Raw genomic sequence first — 20,649 nt, 5'->3', positions numbered from 1 at the left:
TTGAGGTTTAATGATGCAATATACTATTAAGATAAATTCACCTGCTGACTGATTTTAACTGAGAGGAGTAACTTTATTTTAGTTAAACTTCCACCAACACAAATCATGTGTAGTTAAGGAAAGATCCAGTGCATTTTCAATATACAGTTTGATTTTCTGTTTTAACCTTCTGTTGAGGAATTATTCCATTTGCTTTAAAAATGTTTCGCTTTATTTGCAGTCTCTCTCACACACACACACACATATATGTTCTGAAAGGTCTGTCATGTGCTAACAGCCTTCGCTCATGTACAGTGTAATCCTGTCCATATTTACATGGAAGCGTATTTCCTTAAATTGAAAGATACCCTCTGATAAGTCCATTTAGAATGTCAGTCTTTAAAACAAGATTTATTTACCGAATTGTGGAATATCTTAAAAGTAGCAGCAAATTGCACTGAGATATGGCTCTAATAAATTTAAAATACCTCTTTATTCTTATAGTACTCCGCAGTGACCAAAACAACTCTCCTCAGTCAGAAGCCTGACTCTCAATCATTCAGACAAATCAAACTTGAAAATGAAGTAAGGGATCACTACCTCAGGATATGAGATTAGATAAATAGTATCATGGTACTTTGAGTAGGTGGAGTTAGATCAAAGCATTCACACCAAGCACTAACAGTGGCCCAAAACAGTTAGCAAGAAGCTGAAGATAGAAAGCCATTTGGATTCACCAAGGATGTACACAAACCAGGGCATTTGTTGTCTGGGGAAGGAATATACCAAGCCTCTGATATTCAGAGGCTGAGCAGGTGAACTGTCTTGAGCCTCATGATATTTGAGATCACAGAAAGATGGATTACAGATCCATTTTGAACAATGTGACTGCAAACAGTCTCTTTAGGCGTGAGCTAAAGGAGAGGTAAATCCACTATGTGCAGTCATGTGGCAAGAAGGGTTTAATGCATTAACCTTGTCTCTGCTGTATGGAGAGACTTGGTTTAAGGTTAACCAATAAATGGGTCAAGGTAGGAAGATGTGGCATTAAACCTGGCACAGAAACAATTCATGTATTACTTAATGGGTGTGTGTTTCCCAACTGGAGCACAGGTAACATAAAGTCATTCAGCTAAAACTACCCAGCAAAATAATAAATAAATCCTATTTTTGCAGGCAGCATTTATTCTGCTAGCTCTCTAATACTGTTTTGTCAGTGTTGCTGTTGAGCCTTTTAGCACAGAACATCTGCATCCTGTGAATTTCTTCTAAAACCAATGTCTATGCAAACATACTGTAGTGGTAGTTTTTTTTTAAGCATTCTGAAAGATATGTCGAGCTTTTTGAAAGGACATGCAAAACTACTCGATGCCGCTTGAAAAGCTCAAAGAAAACTTTGAGGTGGGGGAGGGGCACCCTGGCAGTTTACATTCCTCTAAGAATCCAGTATGTAATTAAGTAGGCCAAGGGGTCATTAGCGGAGCCGGAGGAATAGTTTGTCCTCACACCTAATTAAAACCAAAATATTAAGTTAACAGCACCGACTGAGGAACAAAACACGAGTTGTAGGAGGGTGGAGGCTGGCTTTTAAAAAAAAAGTGGGCTAGCTAGAGTAACTGTCCGGGAAGCCATGAATTTGATCCCGGTGGCCTCAAAGGGATATAACGGGAACATTCCCCACGTTCACAAACTTGCTCGCAACAGGTTGCAACGTTACCTTTCAAAATAATAATAATAAAAAAGGCTGGCTGGCTTGCGACTACGCCCCGCATATTTTCCCCTTGATATTCAAAGCACGGAAGTGTTTGAACAGCACACACATTGCAGGAAAGGAAACGGCTCTCTTGTCAGCTTTAAACTTAACCCTTCACTCCGGCGCGGAGCGGCTCCCGCTCGCTTGCTGATTCAAGCCCCGCCGGTGAATGGGGTCCCCCCCTCCCCCACGCTGAGGGTTATGCAAACTCTAGTCTACACCATTTTACAGCGCGCCTCGCTCACGTCCCCTCCCCCCCTCCCGTCACACACACACACACACACACCACCTCCCTATTTCAACTTAAAATACACACTCAGCCTCCAAGTTCGCTCCTCTCCTCAGCACCACCCTTTCCTCCGGATCGCCTCGCCCCTCCCCCCCCCCCCGCCACGACAAAAAGGCAAAGGATCCGAAAGCCAGGCGGCTTTCCTCCCCCCCTCCCCCCACCGCCGTCCAATACTTCCAAACCATAATTTTTGCACAAATAAACAACCCCCCCCTCCCGTGTCCTTTTAGATACCAGGGCTCAGCGACGGCAAGGAAGTTCATCATCGCCTCCTCGTTTTTTGGGGTGGGTAGGTGGGGGGTGGGGTGGGGAAAAAAACATTTTATAACCAGCCTGTTTCAGAGATGTTGGGGAAAAAATACACCCAAATACACTGAGGAATAAAGCAAGACACACTGGTAGATAAATACATAAATAAACAAACGGAGAGAAGGGTTGAGATCTCCAGGGGCAATCCCAGTCCTAAAAGCCAGTTCAATGGAAGGCAGGAAAACACACACATATACAAGCAATAATAGTAACGCGAAAACAATAATATTGCAAGGGAGCCACGAGGAAGTTGGAGTGACAGTGGATTAACACGGCAAACCCCAGGCCGTTTTCAATTCAAAACTGCGTTTGTCAGTCTCCCAGACAGAAACACACACGCATTAAAAAGAGAGAGAGAGAGAGAGAGAGAGATCCAAGAGCTGTTAAGAAAGAGCCCTCCCAATCCAAACTCACCTCCCTCAACGTGGGTTAAAGGCACAGCTTGCACTTCTGGAAGCAATAGAGGAAAAAGCTCCAACTTCGGCACAAACACACACATAAGAGTGCCTTTCACTCGCAGCCCATGGTGGAACTCTTCGGGGGTTTCCCCCCCCCCTCCTGGGTCCCAAAAGCGTGAAGGCAGATTGTAAATCTCCAGCAGCCCTCACACACTCTTCGCTTCCCCTCCTCCACATACACACACACACCAGCGATGCGTGTTGGGTGGGGGGGGGAAGGGTGGATCAAAAGGAAGTCCCAAAGAGTGGGCAGAGGGAAATGGAAAGTTTTTAGGTGCGGAATGGCGGTCAGGAGGTGCCGCCGCCGCCGCTCTCTACTTCATTAGCTCTCTCTCTCTCTCTGTGTGTGTGTGTGTGTGTGTGTGTGTGTGTAAGTGTGTAAGTAAAGGAGAGTCTTCCTCCAGAGACGACGACAGCAGCTCAGAGAGGGGGTGAAAGACAAATACACACAGAGAGAGAGAGATCCTTAGAGAGAGATCGTCAGTGATCTCCTGGGGGTGGAGGTGGTGAAGGAAATCAGCATATTGATCTTCAATAAAAGGAGAAAGCTGCGTGTGTCCGGGCGTGTATCTCTTTCTATATGTAATCTGCTCATCCTCTATGATGTGCCACCTCTCCTACCGGATAAAGTGTCAAATACCTACCTTAAACATCAAATTAATCCCCCTCCTCCCCAGTCTCGTGTCCTGAAGTAACTCCTTAGTCACTTTTAGGGATTATTGAAACGTTGTTTCCTATCCACTAAAACAAAACAGAACACTTATCCCCTCCCCCTCTTCTGCATTCAAAGGCAGCGTTAACCCCGTGGAGTCAGCAAAAATGGATCAAAGACAGAAAAACCGACAGCACTTAATCCGTGGGTATTTTTCTGCATATTCGTATTATTTTATGCTGGTTTGGTTCGTATGGGAGGGAGATGCTGATAATGCTAATAAAAATTTAATAGATAATCAGGGTCTTCGCAGATGCACAGAAATTAATATCATTGACCACGCACGGAGATATATAGAGGCATATACACTCATAAGTGCATAAACATGTAATATACAGGGTGGTTGTACAGGAATACCCTTTAAGTAACCAGACAACAAGAGTTATCTTCTGTTGTAATTTCTTTTCAGTTTCTAAGAAGTGAGCCAGAAGAGGCTAAATTAGTTTTATGTCATCTTCAGTGTAACTGAATAATGGTAATCAGAACACAATGAATGTTTTTGCAAATTAAATGTTACATAATTGGGAGTTCACCTATTAAAGACAGGATAAAACCCGTCATATTTAGATATCCTGTATACTTCATGGGTGATTTAAAGCCATTGCTTCTATGCAATAATTATATCACATTAAAATATGGACTTACACTGTCTCCTTAATTATGATTCAGCAGAATAGATTTTACTGCACATGAGTTGCCACTCAACCCTAGGAACAAATGCTGACATTCTGTTGTCTTGAATTTGTCCTCCTTTGCTTATTTTTCTCTAGGCTTGCACAGCTTCATACAGAGCTATAACATCCAATTGAGAGAGAAAAGGAAGCAGTACAAAAAGCAATGCAAGTAAATGATGCAACATTGCCCTGGTTACATGTGCTTTCCATCCCCCAACCTCTTACTGGTGAGAGTGCTGTGTTTTTTCCGCCTGCAGGGTCACATTGTGGCTGATTGATTCTCCTTTCGCCTTGCTCAGTCATTCAGATTTGGAAAGTAAATAACAAGTTGACATCATTACAGCTCTCTGCATTACTGTGACACATTCCTCTGCTACCACACACTCTATAATAGCTGCGCGATTTAAAAGAAACCCTCTTCGTGCTTGTTTTGAACATGGAATTTGTCAAATGTCTGCTGTTTAAGTCACCCACTATCTACTTACATGGGAGTAAATTTATTGAATTTAAATGAGGCTTTTTTTCAGTAGGCATGTATAAAGCTTGCATTGTAAATTATGTGTCAGAAAGCAGAGAACTTCAGACACAAAATTTAATGTGTATATTAAATTTTATATACACATTATATAATGTGTGTATTAAATTTTAAATATATAGCTGTTTTGTGCATAGTATTGGGTTTTGTGAGTTTTGTTCAGTAAGCCCTAAACATGCTTGCTTGAGAGGAATTCCCTTTCCCATCTGTAGAATTTGCTTCTAAATCATCACCATCTTTGAACCGCAGAGCTGGAAGGGATCCTATGGATCATCAAGTCCAGTCCCTGTCAAGGAGACACAGTGGGGAATCGATCCCCCCAATTCTTGCTCTGCAGCCAGATGCCTAAACCACCAGCAGTTCAAATAAGTGTGAATAACCTCAACTCAGGCAAATATTTAGCCATGTAATACATGAATATTAGTATAATTTCTTGGCCTGCTTGCAAATTGGTTAAATTTCCCATGTGATGCACATTTCCAGCTGCATCTTTGTGAACAAATCCATGTTCAGTCGGATAACATAGTGGTTCTCACAGATCATCAGCAGAAGACTGACTGGACCCTCTGGCTCTTATGTCTTTTACTCTGTACGGCGATACCAAGAGAGCGTATAGGATTTTAGCATGTGTTTTAAAAGGCCTTTAAAGACATACACTCTATGATACTGCCGCCATTCCTTAACCACACGCCTGTTACTGGGCCAACTGCTTATTTCTCAGACCCGTTTTACATATTGGAGATGCCAGGCTAAGAGTCAGAGTTCTTGTAATTAATTCACCTTGGGAACATTGAAGCAGGGGAGATGGAATCTGACCTTTGTAATTTCCAAAAAATGGCCACAGCTGATGGCTTCATCAACTTTATGTTGGCAATGGGATTTTATCGATTTTATCCTTTGTTTTTCATTAGATTCCAACTTGCTTGTATGTAGTGTAATGTTTTGATTCCGCTTTTGTTTTATTTTTATTTTTATTTTGTTTTTACTACATTTTATGTTTGTTCCTTGACATAATTGCACAAAAGTTTGCAAACTTCATGTGAAATTAGTTGTATGGACACATATTAATATATGAGACATGCACACACACCCCATGTTGTTTTTCCATGCTGCTCTTATTTTCGGCTGGCTATGCCACTGAAGTGACTGCACAAAAATCAGAATTATTGTGACCATTGACACGACTACACTGGCCAAAATTCAACATTACACCGCTAAATAAAATAATAAACAAAGACATTAAGAAATTAGTCTGTGTTATAAAGATACTTAACATTCCCTTCTGGGAGGAAAATATATGTTTTGCCCCATGGAAAAGCAAGTTGCTATGGTGCATGAGAGTGCGCTTTCACCAGAGACAGCCCAAACAGTTGTTGGTGGCAGCTGCAGGAAACTCAGTTGCTAGTTTTTCTCCCTCTTTTAATTGCTGTTTATGGCCATTTCCAGAACTGGTACAGCAGAATCTGAGGATAACAGCTTGGCCCTTAAGAGAACAAAGATCACCCATGGCTGCTTTATATGCAAAGTTCTTAGGTTCAGTCCCTGTATCTCTAGGAGCACCTAGACATGTAATCTGGAGAAGGACCATCAAGCAGCACTAGGCTGGACTAAGTTTGTTTTGAAGTAAAGCATTTTCCAATTTTCCCAAAATGACAGTATAACACATGCTACAATGAAAACATGCAGCTAAAGAATTTATAAAAGCATCATTAAAATAATGATGACTCTCAGTACAAAAGTCTGATTCCTAAGACTGCATGGCTGTTTATTTGCTGCTTAATCAGCCCACATCTCAATGCTGATGAAGTTAGGATATATGACTTCTGCCCTAGACGTATGATGCAACTGAGTAACGCAAGCAATCCTAACGTTGGCTGGCATGTTAAGACTGTACCCCCTGCACACTTATTTGGAAGTATGTCTTTCTGAAAAAGGAAGGTGGAATTGTAAGTAATAATGTACAGAACTGGGCTGCAAAAATTGTTCATGTGTTTTTCCTTCTCTGTGCCCACAGGGTGGGGGTGGGGGTTTTCATCCCCATCTCAAAGAGTCTCGAAAACCCTGGCACTTCTGCAGATTCTGGAAGAGATCTTCTCTGATATTTCAGACAACTACAAAGCATGTCCCCCTCCAGCATCTGTTATAATAAATAGGCATAGCTAAAAGGAGAAATTTCTGATTCAGAACAGGCTTCAGCAATGACTTCACTGGAGCTAAGTTCTCATAGCAGTGATATCACCTTAGAAACACATGATACTGACATGGGAACTTCCCACATTAACTATAGTTTGCATGTTGATTCTAGCCCCTCCCACCAGGAAATCATGTGGAGAGGAATAATGAGTGGCATGGTAGTAGCTTTGGCCCTACTCCTGGGACTGTGCAATGCCACGTGGCATTGCTTCATTGAAAAATAATAACAGAAACCACTAACTATGCAACAGGACATATTTAAAGGAAAGACTTTCTAGGCAGACCTCACTGTGAACAGACTTTCCAGGCCTGGCCAGAGACATTTGCTGGCTGAGACAAAAGATAAGATGCCCTGACACAAAGACTAAAGCCACCCAGATTAGCAGCTCCTCTTAGTGCCACACTGACAAAAGGAAAGCATCCTCTATTTTTTCTGAAGGTGAAAAGCTAGATGAAGAAGTGCAAGGCAGGCTGTGCTCTCTACCAGGCCACTAATTTTCCCCAGAAGCTGCCACCAGGTATGTGCCTGATAGGAGGACAATCAATTTTGTTTGTTTTTGTGGAACATGGGAAGAAAGCTTACACACATAGAGATCTCAATCCATATTTGGTCCCATGCATACCTGGGCAGCTAGAGGCACAGGTCAGAGGGGCAGCCCCGAAGCTTTGTTCTCTGTAGGATTGCCCTTCACCTAATGAGCATTTGACGGATGGGAGTCTCTGTTCTGGATGGACATCAATGGAGCTGTCTTCCAGGAATGTATGGGCTGGTGCAGAAATGCCTTCTCATGGGATCCACCTATCTCTTATGATTCTCTGTTGTTCAAATGTTATGGAGCAGTGGGAGAATAAGCCATAAGGTAGCCTCCCTGACAATGTATGAACCAAGCCAGGGTTTATTCCAGGCTTCTAGAATGAATGCATGAAAAGAATGTGGCTGGTGATGGCAGTAATTCCCCATCAGAGCCTCCAGGCTGAAAACCTGTGAGAGCTTTTGACATATGGTTGGCAGCAATGTGAATCTGTAACATATGGTGTCAGCAGTGGAATCTGTGACACCCACATTATTTAAAATTAGATCTTTCAAAACCTTAAAATGTCTTCTTTGTGTGCTTAAGTAGACACATGATCTTGGTGAGCATGACGTTTGCAACAGACGTCTTTTTTAAAAAATGAATTAATTGATACCTAGGTTATAGGAAGTTATACGCAGAGTAGAAGGAGAGTCACATGCTTCAGCATTATGGACTGCGTTTGCAGAAGCACACAAAGGAATGCAGAGAAACAGCAGCTTGTGAATTTACTGCCAATAACAAATTGTCATGACATAATGCAGAGGCAGCCAATAATGTTTCAAGCCAAACCTGTCAGGGTTTATTATTTTTGAAGGACTCAGTAGGTAGATGGTTAAATTAGCAAGCACATTAAAGATGTCTTTCGAAAGAGGGCTGGCTAGGAGACACTTGGGAATAACCTAATCTCCTATTATCTTCTCTAAACATATGTTTCTAATATATACATTAAAGTATATATTAAAATGCCCATTTGCCAGACTAACAACCAACCAATCACTGGAGATTTCTTTCAAAGTCAGCTTCTTGCAAGGAGATTCTACATAAAAATGTGTGAAAACAAGCTGGAAACATAGGCTGTGATCACATTGTATCTCCTTTTTAATGTTCCTCCTTTATTAAGTAATAGTGACAGATAAAAGGAGAACTCAGGAAATCCTTGATTTAAAAACTTGAGGTAGCTAAAACTTATGCAGTCACTTTCAATCTAGTGGTGATTTGAAATGTTCTATATTATTAAATAGGTCCCATGCTTCCCTCTGCCTCATTTTGTATAAGTTCTGTCTTGTGTAGTCAGCACTACACAACCACACAGATTTCCCACAGTAGAATATTGTTACTATGACTGATTTTTCTACCATTCATAAACTTCTATATATCTAAACGTCAAGGCAAGAATAAGTATTTTTTAACTCGTGTAATAACTTTGATGCTTTGGATATCATACAGCTAAGCAAATTAAAATAATGCAAAACAGGGAAAAATATCCTGTTACACAAGCCCAATATGCCTAAAACCCAATAAAATGCAAATGAGAGCTGGTACAGAGAAGAAACAAATTCCAGACAAAGCCATATGTGCCACAGACAGATAATTAAAACAATCTTGTGGAGGTGCTAGACTCATCCCCACTCCACCATAAAAAGCAAAATTTGCTAATGGCTACAATCCTAACAGTTGTGCTAACATCAGATCTCTCACCACCACCCCGCTCCTGTCAAAAGGCATTTCTGAAGAACTTCCTGCAAGTAGGCGCTGTTCCACAGTGGAATAGATTACCTTGGAAAGTTCTGGGCTCTCTTCTGTCTGAGGTTTTTCAAACAGAGGTCGCATGGCAGTGCATTTCCTGCTTTGAGTGGGTTTAGATGACCCCCTGGGGTTCCTTCCACTTTTACAGCTTGATTCTGTGATGTCAGCCACCCAGGAGAAATGTAAACAACTGAGAGAAATATAAATATAGGGAGGCAAAGAGACACACAACAAGATGCCACACCACACATTGGATGCCAACAACACAGGTACTGGGCACCAAACACCAAAGAGTAGCAGGCATGTAGCAGTATGGCAGCGGACTTCATTTCTAGATGCTGGCAACACAATCATTATGGATTTTCCTCTATAGAGATAAATTGGCACATAGCTGGCTTAGCTGGATGAGAACATTACTTGACAATTCTTTGTGTATGTCTCCTTATAATATGCTTAAAGGTTAAGTGATGTATTTTACTGTATACTGTATACTGTAGTCTTATTTTTAAGAACTTTGATATTTTAAGAGAGGTAATCTCTGCTTTTCAATGTGTCTTTTTAGGCTGTAAGGTTCTGCATTTTCACAATGTATGCTCCTGCAGTTTGCAAACATGATTATAACATGATTTAAGTTCCACATACAACTTACGTCTTGTTTTTGAATGTACTTTTGTTTGCGGCGTCTCATAGCTGTAAGAATTTTGGATTGCAGTCACACCTGCAGCTTTTCACAAGCTGCAAGGATGTTTTTTTTTTTCATAACTTTAAAACTTTTGGATGGTTTCAATGACTCTGAAGTACTTTGGGGCATATAGAACACAAAAAGCAATGTAGGAAGATAAAGCTTGTAGAAACAGACAGGCTGATGTTACCAGGAATCATTGCAGCAATGATACTCACATGAATGTTGATATGGAAATGGTTATCTGGTTTCATTCTGGAGTTAATGCTATGTGGGATAAATGACAAACACAGGCTTCTCATGTTTTCTCACCTAGAGGCCTATAAAGGTCTATAGGGCTCTTAGGAATTTGTTTTGGTGGCTGACTTTCTGACCTGACAGTGAACAATGTCCCACGTTTCATCCATTCAACAAGTGATGTGTGTTTTTTTTAATCGCTGAAACAAAATTGTTGCAGCAAATACATAACTTGTCCCAGATGAGCAACATTTCCATTTCCTTTCCTTTCTCTTGGCCAATGTCATGTAATGGAAAATGTGCTCATGCTATTTTTCAAGCAAAAGGCTGATAAGCCAAACAAAAGTGACATTATCTATTTGTCAATCCATTGGTTCGATTTGGGGGAGATCTAATTTTTAGTGGATTGAGGAAATATAGGATGTGTGTATTAAGCCCAAACTCTAACCCTGTAGCTAAACCCTCTGTATATTGGAGTTTCCTTCATGTCAGACTTTCTTTTTATCCATTTAGATTTTTTTTTAAAAAAAAATGACTACCATTTCAGATTTCTAAATTTCAATCTGGAGTGTTTTTGAAAACATTGAACATCCCCCTGAAGAAATATCAACAACCTCAGATATGCAGATGATACCACTCTGATGGCAGAAAGGGAGGAGGAATTAAAGAACCTCTTAATGAGGGTGAAAGAGGAGAGCACAAAAAATGGTCTGAAGCTCAACATAAAAGAAAAAAAAAAGATCATGTCCACTGTCCCCATCACCTCCTGGCAAATAGAAGGGGAAAATATGGAGGCAGTGACAGATTTTACCTGGGCTCCATGATCACTGCAGATGGCAACAGCAGCCACGAAGTTAAAATACACCTGCTTCTTGGGAGGAAAGTGATGACAAACCTAGACAGCATTTTAAAAAGCAGGGATATCGCCAACAGAGGTCCGCATAGTCAAAGCTATGTTTTTTCCAGTCGTGATGTATGGAAGTGAGCGCTGGACCATGAAGAAGGCCAACCACCGAAGAATTGATGCTTTTGAATTGTGGTGCTGGAGAAGACTCTTGAGAGTCCCCTGGACTGCAAAGAGAACAAATCTATCTATTTTGAAAGAAATCATCCCTGAGTGCTCATTGGAAGGACAGATCCTAAAGCTTCAATACTTTGGCCATCTCATGAATACATAGTTAGAACAACCCTGGGGTAGGTTAGAGGGTCAGTAGGCTAAAGTGTTGACCTAAGACTTGGAAAGTAAAGGATCTAGTCCTGACTGAGCCATGAAACTCATTCAGACCAGTCACTATCTTTCAGTCTGACCTACCTCATAGGTAGTTGTGATGAGAGTTCTGTTATGCCGTCCTGAGCATGCTAAAGGGAAAATGAGATTAGACATGTAACCAATATTGGGCTGAGATGTAGTGAGTCCTCAACAGACAACCAACAAATTTCATGCTGAATGGCAGCTCGCAGTCAGTTTTTTTGTGGCATTTTATATTGGCTTCCAAAGGTGCCTGGATTTCCTTAGCTGACCCTATTGTTGTTAAAGCATTGATTTCAGTTGTGAAAGCATTCCCAGGGCGCAAGCAAAATGCTACAAGATTAATTTTAAAACTGGAGCGTAGGTGTGATTTTATGAGAGCGAGGTAACTAAGAAGGAGAGAAGTGATTATAGTTCCTATCAATTCATCCTGCTCAAGTTGAGAGGAAAAAAAAAACCCAAAATATAATTGTTATTGCTCATAAATGGATTTGTGTGGGAGGCTCATTTTCACAGCTCAGTTTTAAGAAATGATCATTCTTGTTTTTCATTCTTGCTTTTCAACATCTACATTTTTAAAAACATTACATTGACATGAAAGCATACATGTTTCTGATGATAATGACAAGCAAGCAACAGGCTCTGAGTGTTTTCATCGAACACCCACTGCAAGTCAATGGGACCCTTTCTCTTTCGTCTATATCAGAGGTTCTGAAGCTTGGGTAACCCAAGTGTTCTTGCACTGCAAATCCCAGAAATCCCAGCCAGCACAGTGGGTGGTGAAGGCTTCTGGGAACTGCAGTCCAATAACACCTGGGTTAGCCAAGGTTGGGAACAACTGATTTAAATGATGGAATAAATGTCAGTTGTTGAAAGAATTCCAGAGTTGAGTGCAATGCCAACAGCATTTTATTCCAAAGTCTTGCCTTGTATGGAGCATTCCAAACAGTTTTCTGTCTAATCTGCCCTTGAAGGACCTAGATTTTGCAATCTGCCCATGTCTGTTCTGCCAGACAGGGTGAGCTGACATCTGCTCTGTTAGCTAAGATGTTATCTTCTGAGATTTAACATACTGTAGTTTCATCATCTGTTTCTGAAATATTAATTTCTTTCTCAACAAAGTCTTACTTGCACATGTGAAACTGTTATGTGTCAGAATATTGGTCTATCAAAGCGTCATATTGTCTATTCTCCCTGCAAGCATCCTTCCAAAGACTCAAACCCAAGGTCTGGCGCAGAGCCAAAATCTTTTAAATTGAGATGTCAATGATAGAATAATTACCATCATTTTAATTGAGCTGTTTCAGAGTAAATATTGGCCCTAATCAGAACTTGGAAAGAGATAGTTTAAAATGACTTGTTATATGTAACTGATTCCTTTCTCCAGAAGATATAACAACATTAAGTTACAATTGCTGATTAATGTGGAATAGTTTCACTCCTTTTGCAGTATAACTAGAAGTTTCAAGTCACTTTGATAATTGTGGGAGCATGGAATCACTGGAGGAAGAATGTCAAGCGCTAGCCTGTGTAGTTTTCATGCTCTGTTACAGGTCTCGAGCAATAATCAGATACGTGAGAGGAGAGTATGTTATACACCACAAGCCCATGGCTTGTAGCATTCAAATAATTATTTTAAGTAACTAAGAAGAGTCTTAGATAGCTTTGAGAAATGGGAAAGGAAATAGTCACTTTTTTAAAAAACATACTGAATGTGACAGACATAGAGATGGGTAGGAGCTGCTGGTTCAGCGGTTCGTAATGGTTTGTTCTTCAGACACAGAGGTGTTCTGTGGGATACCCCAGCTTCCCTCCTCTGCCTCTTCTTGGAGGCACCCCATTCAGAGGAGGCGTCAGGGCGGGGAAGCTTGAGATACTGCCTATGAGTGGGTGCCTGCCAAAGGAGGCAAGGGAAGGAAGCAGAGGAGCACACGACACATCTGTGCATCTGAAGAATGAACCAATATGTGCCCAGTGGTACTTAGCTGGGCCCTGTGGGATATATATGGATCCAGAAGCATTCCAAATTACATTTTGAAAGTACTGTAACTTTCGAAGCTCTGGGACAAATGTTACCTCAAGTACATGGCTCCCCCGCCCCCAATCACCTCAGTATAGTCGAGCCTCTGCTTGCCACAGACAATTTGAATAAGCTTCCCATGATGAAACATGTGATTAACATATGATAAAGTTCTAGGCAAAAATAAGAACTTCTGGGAGACTGGAATGTTATCATGAATAATTATTATGCAATCTAGATGGCCCCTGTGAAAGGGAGATTCAAATATGTAGCTACCACTACACAGAAGTGTTGCTTGCCAGCAGCCACACAACTGAGAAAATATTTGGATTGGCCTATTTAGTCTCATTCGTATGTACAACTGTGTGGAGACAGTTCTATGTAGAAATCTTTTTGTGGCTTCCCATGCACTTCAAGAAAATTCAGTCAAGCCACCACAAATTGTGAAAAATGTTATTGACTTGTGGCTATAGCTTCACATAAACTGCTCACCACATAGTAGAGCTGTGTTTAACCCTCACATACCAGATTCCACCCCCTGAAATTCCATTGTGTGAGTTGTGAGATATTTTCTGATGCAAACGAGTGTTACCAGCATAAAAATTCCTTGTATTCCAAAAGTGTCTGTCAACACTGAGCTTTGATTCAACTTTCCTTGCACCCATTATATCAGTACTTAGTCCTGGTGTCCTCACAAGACAGGAGTGAAGCAAGTTTGAGCAGAGTAAAGGGGGAACAAGAAAATTCTTGCTTTCTGGGATTTTTTTTTTAAAAAAAACCACTGCTGGGTGGTAGTGTTTACTTATTTTGATTTAATAATAATCTTAGAACTGAAGAGTGGGAAGGAACCCTACGGATCATTGAGTCCAACCCCTGTTTGCTCTTATTTGACTCAGTTCAGGATCTGCTTGTGTTGACCCTAATACTGTGTTGCTCTGTGCTGATCTATGCACTTTGTTGTTTGATAACAATTCCTTATGAGCATTTTTTTTCCTGCTGGGCTCAATCCTGATGGATTCAGGTAGCCGGCTGAAGACTGATTCAGCCTTCCATTTTTCCCCCAAGGTTGCTAAATTGAGTATCCAGCTCTTGGGTAGGCAGAGGGAGCGCAATGTGTAGCCGGCATAATTAAATTTTAAACCACCCAGAGAGTGCTTTAAGTACTATGGGGCAGTATATAAAGAGCACACTTGGCTTTTTGCTTTACCCAGCATATGCAGGCATTGGCGGACATTTTGCCTGGTGTTTTATTGCTCACTGCCATTTGCTTTCTCCTTCTACATGTCTGCTGGCACTTATGCCCCAAATGACACTGCTGATGTAACTACAAGCCTACTGCTAGTCCTACGAGCATACCATTACCTGATAGCAATGGCAATGCTATAACCAGGAACCAAGCCGGTGCTTGCCTCCATTTGCCTCCTAGTAACAGCCAGTGCAGTACAGTGAACAGAGCATTGGACCAGGACTCAGGAAATCGAGCTTCAAAACCCTGCTAAGGATTGGCAACTTAATGAGACTTGACAATGGGAAACTGTTCCATGAACATGGCAGGTACCTTAAAAATCCTATAGCGTCACCATGAGTTGGAAGCAACTTGATGGTGCATAAGAATTGCCATTTTACTTCCCTCAGTGGTTTAGGAAATAAAACATGGTGCTTTTCAAGCACTAATCCAAGCTGCTCCTTGTTTATCGTAGAATTGCAGTTGGCTACAGCCACCCACTTCTTAACAAGAGTGGGAGCCTGAGGGGAGTTGGTGTGTGGCTACAGTAACTCAACTGCTCAGGGACCAAAGTGGCAACATGTACTGGAGAAAGGGGTAAAGGTACACATAAGCAAAGCAGCAGCAGACATTTTGAGCTGAGACATTTTTGCCACAGACAAACAAAACAGTTTGCGTAGCCAAAGTAAATGGTGGGCAGAGTTAAGCCCAAGTAATTTTAATTCTCCTTTTTTATTACAGTAACAAAATGTAATCAAAGGAGAAGACTGTGATGATGGGATGGGATAAAATGAATGAAAAAAATTGGTTGCTCTTCTATTGGACGCAGCTGTGGACACTAGAAATCACGGCCGCATGAGTAGAGAACTTGCCTATCCTGTGGAAAGGTTCTACTTAATACAATGGTGACCCAACTTACGAACGCCCCTACTTACGACCATTTCGAGTTACGACCAGCTCCGGCTGCAAAATTTTGCTTCTACTTGTGACCGGAGCTTCCACTTACGAACAGAAAAAGGCAGGGGGAAAGGGTGGGAAATTCAAATTTCTAACTGTAGGTGGTGACGAGGCTGCTTTGTACCTCTTTTGCCCCAGCACTTAGAGAGTGGGTGTTGTCGGAGGCTTGGGACTGCCTCCTTCTGCTTCTCTCTCTCTCTCTCTCTCTCTCTCTCTGTGTGTGTGTGTTTGCAGGGAGGCTTCAGGCTGCCTTGTACGGTAAAGTGCTGTTTTCTGCTTTTTAAAAACTGTTCTGGGTGTTTTTGCAGGTTTTGAGCTGGGGGGTTATGTTTCTGTGCTGTGATGCGTCTTGGGGGGTTGTTTGCTTTTTGGTTTTCCCCCATTTCTGATAGGTCTGGGGGGGGTTCCTTGCTTTTTGGATTCCCCCCCATTTCCAATAGGTCTTGGGGGCTTTGGTTGCTTTTTGGATTTTCCCCTCCATTTCCGATGGGTCTTGGGGGTTTCCCTTGCTTTTTGGATTTTTCCCATCCATTTCCAATGGGTCTTGGGGAGTTTGTTTGCTTTTTAGTTCCCCCCATTTCCGATCTCACATGATCTGCTTGATTCCTTTTTGCTTTGTCTTGTTTGCATTTGCAATGGGTCTTGCATGGTTGATTGGTTTTTGGTTTGTTTTCTTTGCATTAGGTCTTGCACACTTGATTGCTTTTTGCTTTGTCTTGTTTGCATTTGCAATGGGTCTTGCACAGTTGATTGCTTTTCTTTTTTCCCTCCCCTTCAGCTGGAAGAGATTAATCACGTTTCCGACCAGTTTTGCAGTGATTTTTTTGTGATTTTTTTTCTTCAGCCGGAACAGATTAATTGCATTTCAGTGCATTCCAATGGGAAATGGTGCTTTGACTTATGACCATTTTGAGTTACAACCATCTTCCTGAACCAATTAAGTTCGTAAGTCGAGGCACCACTGTATGTCAATACTGGGAGGAATCAGCTAGGGGGCTTACCAAAATCTGGAGCTAGTCTGTAACACCCAGATGTCAAAATGGGTATAATGCCTTGATCTCCTCAACAACAGATTGTTTCATCAGGTAGATGAAGGACAAATCAAAGAAAAGTAAATTGTGGTCCTGAAAATGATAAAACTGGAGCCACATAGGGTGAGTGGGAAACTATTTGTATGAAAGGGCTCCCCATGTTAATCTGACAATTTTTCACTACACTGACAGTGTTTGTATTAGTAAGTAGCAAGCCATTTCACACAAACAGCTCATCATAAGGGGATGGTCTCACGTAGTGCTTCAAGTACAGCAGTGGTTAACCTTAATATAGCACCAATGACTATTCAACACTCATTCGGAAATACTTACAAGAGCTCTAGAAAATACGCTAATATTATTATCTTCCTATTACAGATGAGTGTGGGGTAGTGGTGATATACTGGGGGCAAGATAAAAGTGACTTGTTTAAGCCATGTAGTGACTTCAAAGCAAAGGCAGGATGCTTTCCAGAAACCATCCTACTCAAAATCTTTGACTGCAGTACATTTAGCTGGGATTAAGTCCCATTACACCCTGTGGAAGTTTCTCTCGGGAAGACAGGAGGCTTGGCATGCTCTGGTCCATGGGATCATGAAGAGTCGGACATGACTAAACGACTAAACAACAACAACAGGTACATGGTATTGCATGTTTAGCTGTTATGGGACAGTAGCTCTTGTGTAGCCCTTTGCCTTGTCACAGAACATACATTTGTTCTGGAGCTGAAGAAAACAGAAGGAAAAATCCAGTGAATGAGAAAGAGAAAATAAATCCCTGTTTAATGATACACCAGATATATCAGAAATACACTATGCTGGGAAAAATATATTGTAACATTTAGTACAGGGGAAGCTTAGATGGTGTTTTGGAAAAGTCGTGCGTTGTGGAAAATATTACAGTGTTATGGAAGAAGAAATCATTTAATAAACACAGGGGCTGCTAAACTTGAAGGATCTGTGGCCTGGCAAAGATTGCCTTTTTAAAAGCCATCCATCCAAATCATCCAAAAATATTAAGTGAAGCTGAAGCTGGCTGTACATACCCTGCTGAGCACAGCAATCAAAGAGAGTTGATGCAAATGTGCGTTTAGAGTCTTTGAGATGTAGGTTACAGCTGCCTTTCTCAACGAGCAGAATAATACTGAGAAAAAAATATGTCATCACTGTACAAATGCAGTGTTCCCTCACAGATTTATTCTGTTGAAATGGGGAGAGGGGAGGGAAGGGGCACTACACATCATTTACAAAATATTCAGTTCTTACCGGAAGGGGCAATTAATGCTCTCACACTGCAGGCAGCCACGTTAGGAGAGTCTCTGGTCACAACGGGCTATCCCAAAGTAATGATCCAAGGCCACGGCTGTCAGGCCCTTATAGGCTGTGACGGGAATAGAGCCCTATCAGTTTGGACAGGAAAAGACATGAGTAGGAAATAAGAGATTAATATTATGTTTGCCTTTCCTTGCTATTGTTGTCCTTGTCATCCTCATTGTTACTGTATTTTTCAAGAAAAAAGTTCCTACACTGTGGTTTTCTCCTTTCTTCCTCATAATCACAGCCAGAGATGTAGGGCAAAACAAGAATGGATCAGTGCTCAGGTTGACAATTGCATGTCATGTACAATGCAAAAATAATCAAGGATAGGCAATGTGGTACCCTTCAAATATTACAACCTTTACAGTCCTTCATAATTTGCCATGCTGGCTGGAACTCATGCGAGTTGGAATCCAATCCATCTAGAAATCATCAGGTTGCCAATATCTGCTCAAGACACTATGTACAAGAGACGAACAGGGATACAGAACAGTGGTAATCCCATGCATGTCATTAGTATAGTTCTAGCTTACGTTCCATGAAGCTCAGTAGACCTATGATGCTGAAGAGTAATGGACAATGGTACAGGAGCAATGTGAACTTGAGGACTCAGCCCTTTCAACTCAGAATGATTACTTAAGCACAATCCCCTCTTTGTAAATGAATCATAGCTACACTTCTTTCTAAGGAAGAAAGAAACCTTGTGTTTATTGAAGAAATGCACTTCAGTTAGGAAAGGTGATAGAAGTCCTAGGTCTAGCTTACTAAGTTGGAGATGTCGGGCGCCATGGCTACCCTTTCATCTTTAGAGAACAAAGGCACGATGTAAGAAGGAAGAAAGTGATGTCAGCTACACTAAGAATAGCAATCTAAGGTCAAAAGAAGGTCACCACCCATCAAATAAGGTAAATGACAGTTTAAGAAACCTGCAGAAACTGACTCTCTCTTCTTTCCCATCCAAACACAGGCATCTTCTTGAGTGTAAACTGAGTTGTACACAGTCAACATCTATAATATCTGACTATCCTGAAAGTATTTCAAGTCAGTGTGAAGTAACAGTAATTATACTTGATATTTCTTTCTAGACTTTGTCTCAATAATATCTGAGATTGAAACTTGTAAGTGAAACCACCCGTTAGAGATTTTCACAGTTGATGAAAATAATTTTATTTCGATTCTTGCCCTTTTGCATTGGAATAAATTGAGATGAAGATGAAGAAGGGATTACTGAACGTGACTAACTTGAGAAGACTTGCAAGTACGAAGACAGAGATAGCTCTTTAGAGCATTTTCTTTTATGATGTTGACTCTGTGATACAGCGCTGTGAAGACAGTGGCCACAATCCTGTTGACATTGCAGAAAGAAACACCTCTACAGTTATTGCATGATTTCCAGTGAGCAGTGGCCTGAGCTGTAGATTTTCTATTCAAAGCAATGGGAATTTCTGCTTGACTAAGTGGGTAGTGAATAAAGCTCAGTGCTTGTGTATATAGCAAAAGAAAGAAGGATCTCCCATGGAGCTTAAAATCTGACCCAATATTTACTAGATTTAAAAGCGATAACATGAAGCTCAGCACTACCAGTTAGACAATAACAAGGATATTGTTACTTTGAGTCTATGGACATGCTGATCACCTCAACAATCTCTGCAGCAACCTGCTATTTCTCCAAACTATAGGGATGAGTTTGATGTAGAATCACATAGCAACTACCGAGTGAGTTCATGACTGGAATGCAATGAGAACTTCACTTCACGTCTCGTTCTCTGACTCTGCAGTTTATTAGCTCTCCTTGAAAGTGGAGGTTCTAAACTTTCTGTTCTGAAAACATCTTCAATTGGTCTTAAATATCTGTGAAGAAATGTCTAGGTTCCTCTGCACAATGTAACGACTTCTGTATAAGATGAAGGAGTTACTCCTAAAAATTCAGGGAGTGAAAAAGAAACTGCTAATATTTGCCATTCACTCTTTTCTTTGTACAGTGATAAGCTCTCTGTTTTTCTTTTAAACTCAGGTCAAATAGTGTCCCTGTTTTACATTTCAATTTGTTCTTTAGCTTTCCTCTCATGAGGATTGCTTTTAATTAAAAAACACAAAACTGTTTCACTGCTCCACATTGCTCCTTCTTGAGAAAATGTTTTTGCACTCTCCCTTTACTGTTCACACACTGATTTCCCCTGGTATTGACTGTAGCCAGCATCCAGGTTCTAAAAGCTGCCAGTGTTCATTCATATTCATTAAAGAGACAAAGGTGTATTTTTCAGACTGAGTGCACCTGTGGTCTGTGGTGACAAGGGCAGCTTTCTGTAGCCAACATATGTCAGGCCGTTGCCCTTTTACTGTAAGGCAAATTGAACTAGTCAAATAGTTTTCTGTATTTATCATAGCAGTTTTTATATTAATTTTGCCTCTGTGGCGCAAGAATTGAAAACATTTTCTAAACAGACAACTCATTCAAACAATACTGCAGTATAACCAGCAGCATCCCTGTCATCATGCTCCAAACGGAAGAAGGATGTCAAGCAAAGATTTGATTCTTTATGAAAACTCCAAAGCATTTCCCTCCTCTTTGGAGCATGTGCTATGGACTTAAGCAAAGCCATATGACTCAGGGAAGAATTGATGTTGCCCTCTTTCCATCATATCACATATCAAATAAATAGCACAGTATGGGCAGTAGCTGTAGTTTTGTTGTTGCTGTTGTTATTG

At 41.0% G+C, this 20,649-nt stretch overlaps 1 protein-coding gene across 8 annotated transcripts in view; it reads right to left on the bottom strand.

Moving 5' to 3' along the window:
• The window catches only part of TBL1X (transducin beta like 1 X-linked), a 195,542-nt gene that overhangs the window by 159,941 nt on the left and 14,952 nt on the right, over positions 1 to 20,649 (bottom strand). For 2 of the 8 annotated variants that reach the window (XM_072994387.2, XM_078390371.1), the window contains exon 1: positions 4,400 to 20,649. This exon is cut by the window's right edge and continues 14,952 nt beyond it. The gene's annotated coding sequence lies outside the window, so the exon portion shown is untranslated. The other 6 variants (XM_072994386.2, XM_072994388.2, XM_020786717.3 and 3 more) reach the window with 5 other exon arrangements.

The sequence above is a fragment of the Pogona vitticeps genome, chromosome 3 (genome assembly GCF_051106095.1).
Source record: "Pogona vitticeps strain Pit_001003342236 chromosome 3, PviZW2.1, whole genome shotgun sequence".
Classification (NCBI taxonomy): domain Eukaryota; kingdom Metazoa; phylum Chordata; class Lepidosauria; order Squamata; family Agamidae; genus Pogona; species Pogona vitticeps.
The sequence above is the reverse complement of the archived record's forward strand: the minus strand, read 5'-3'. Positions and strand labels throughout refer to the sequence as shown.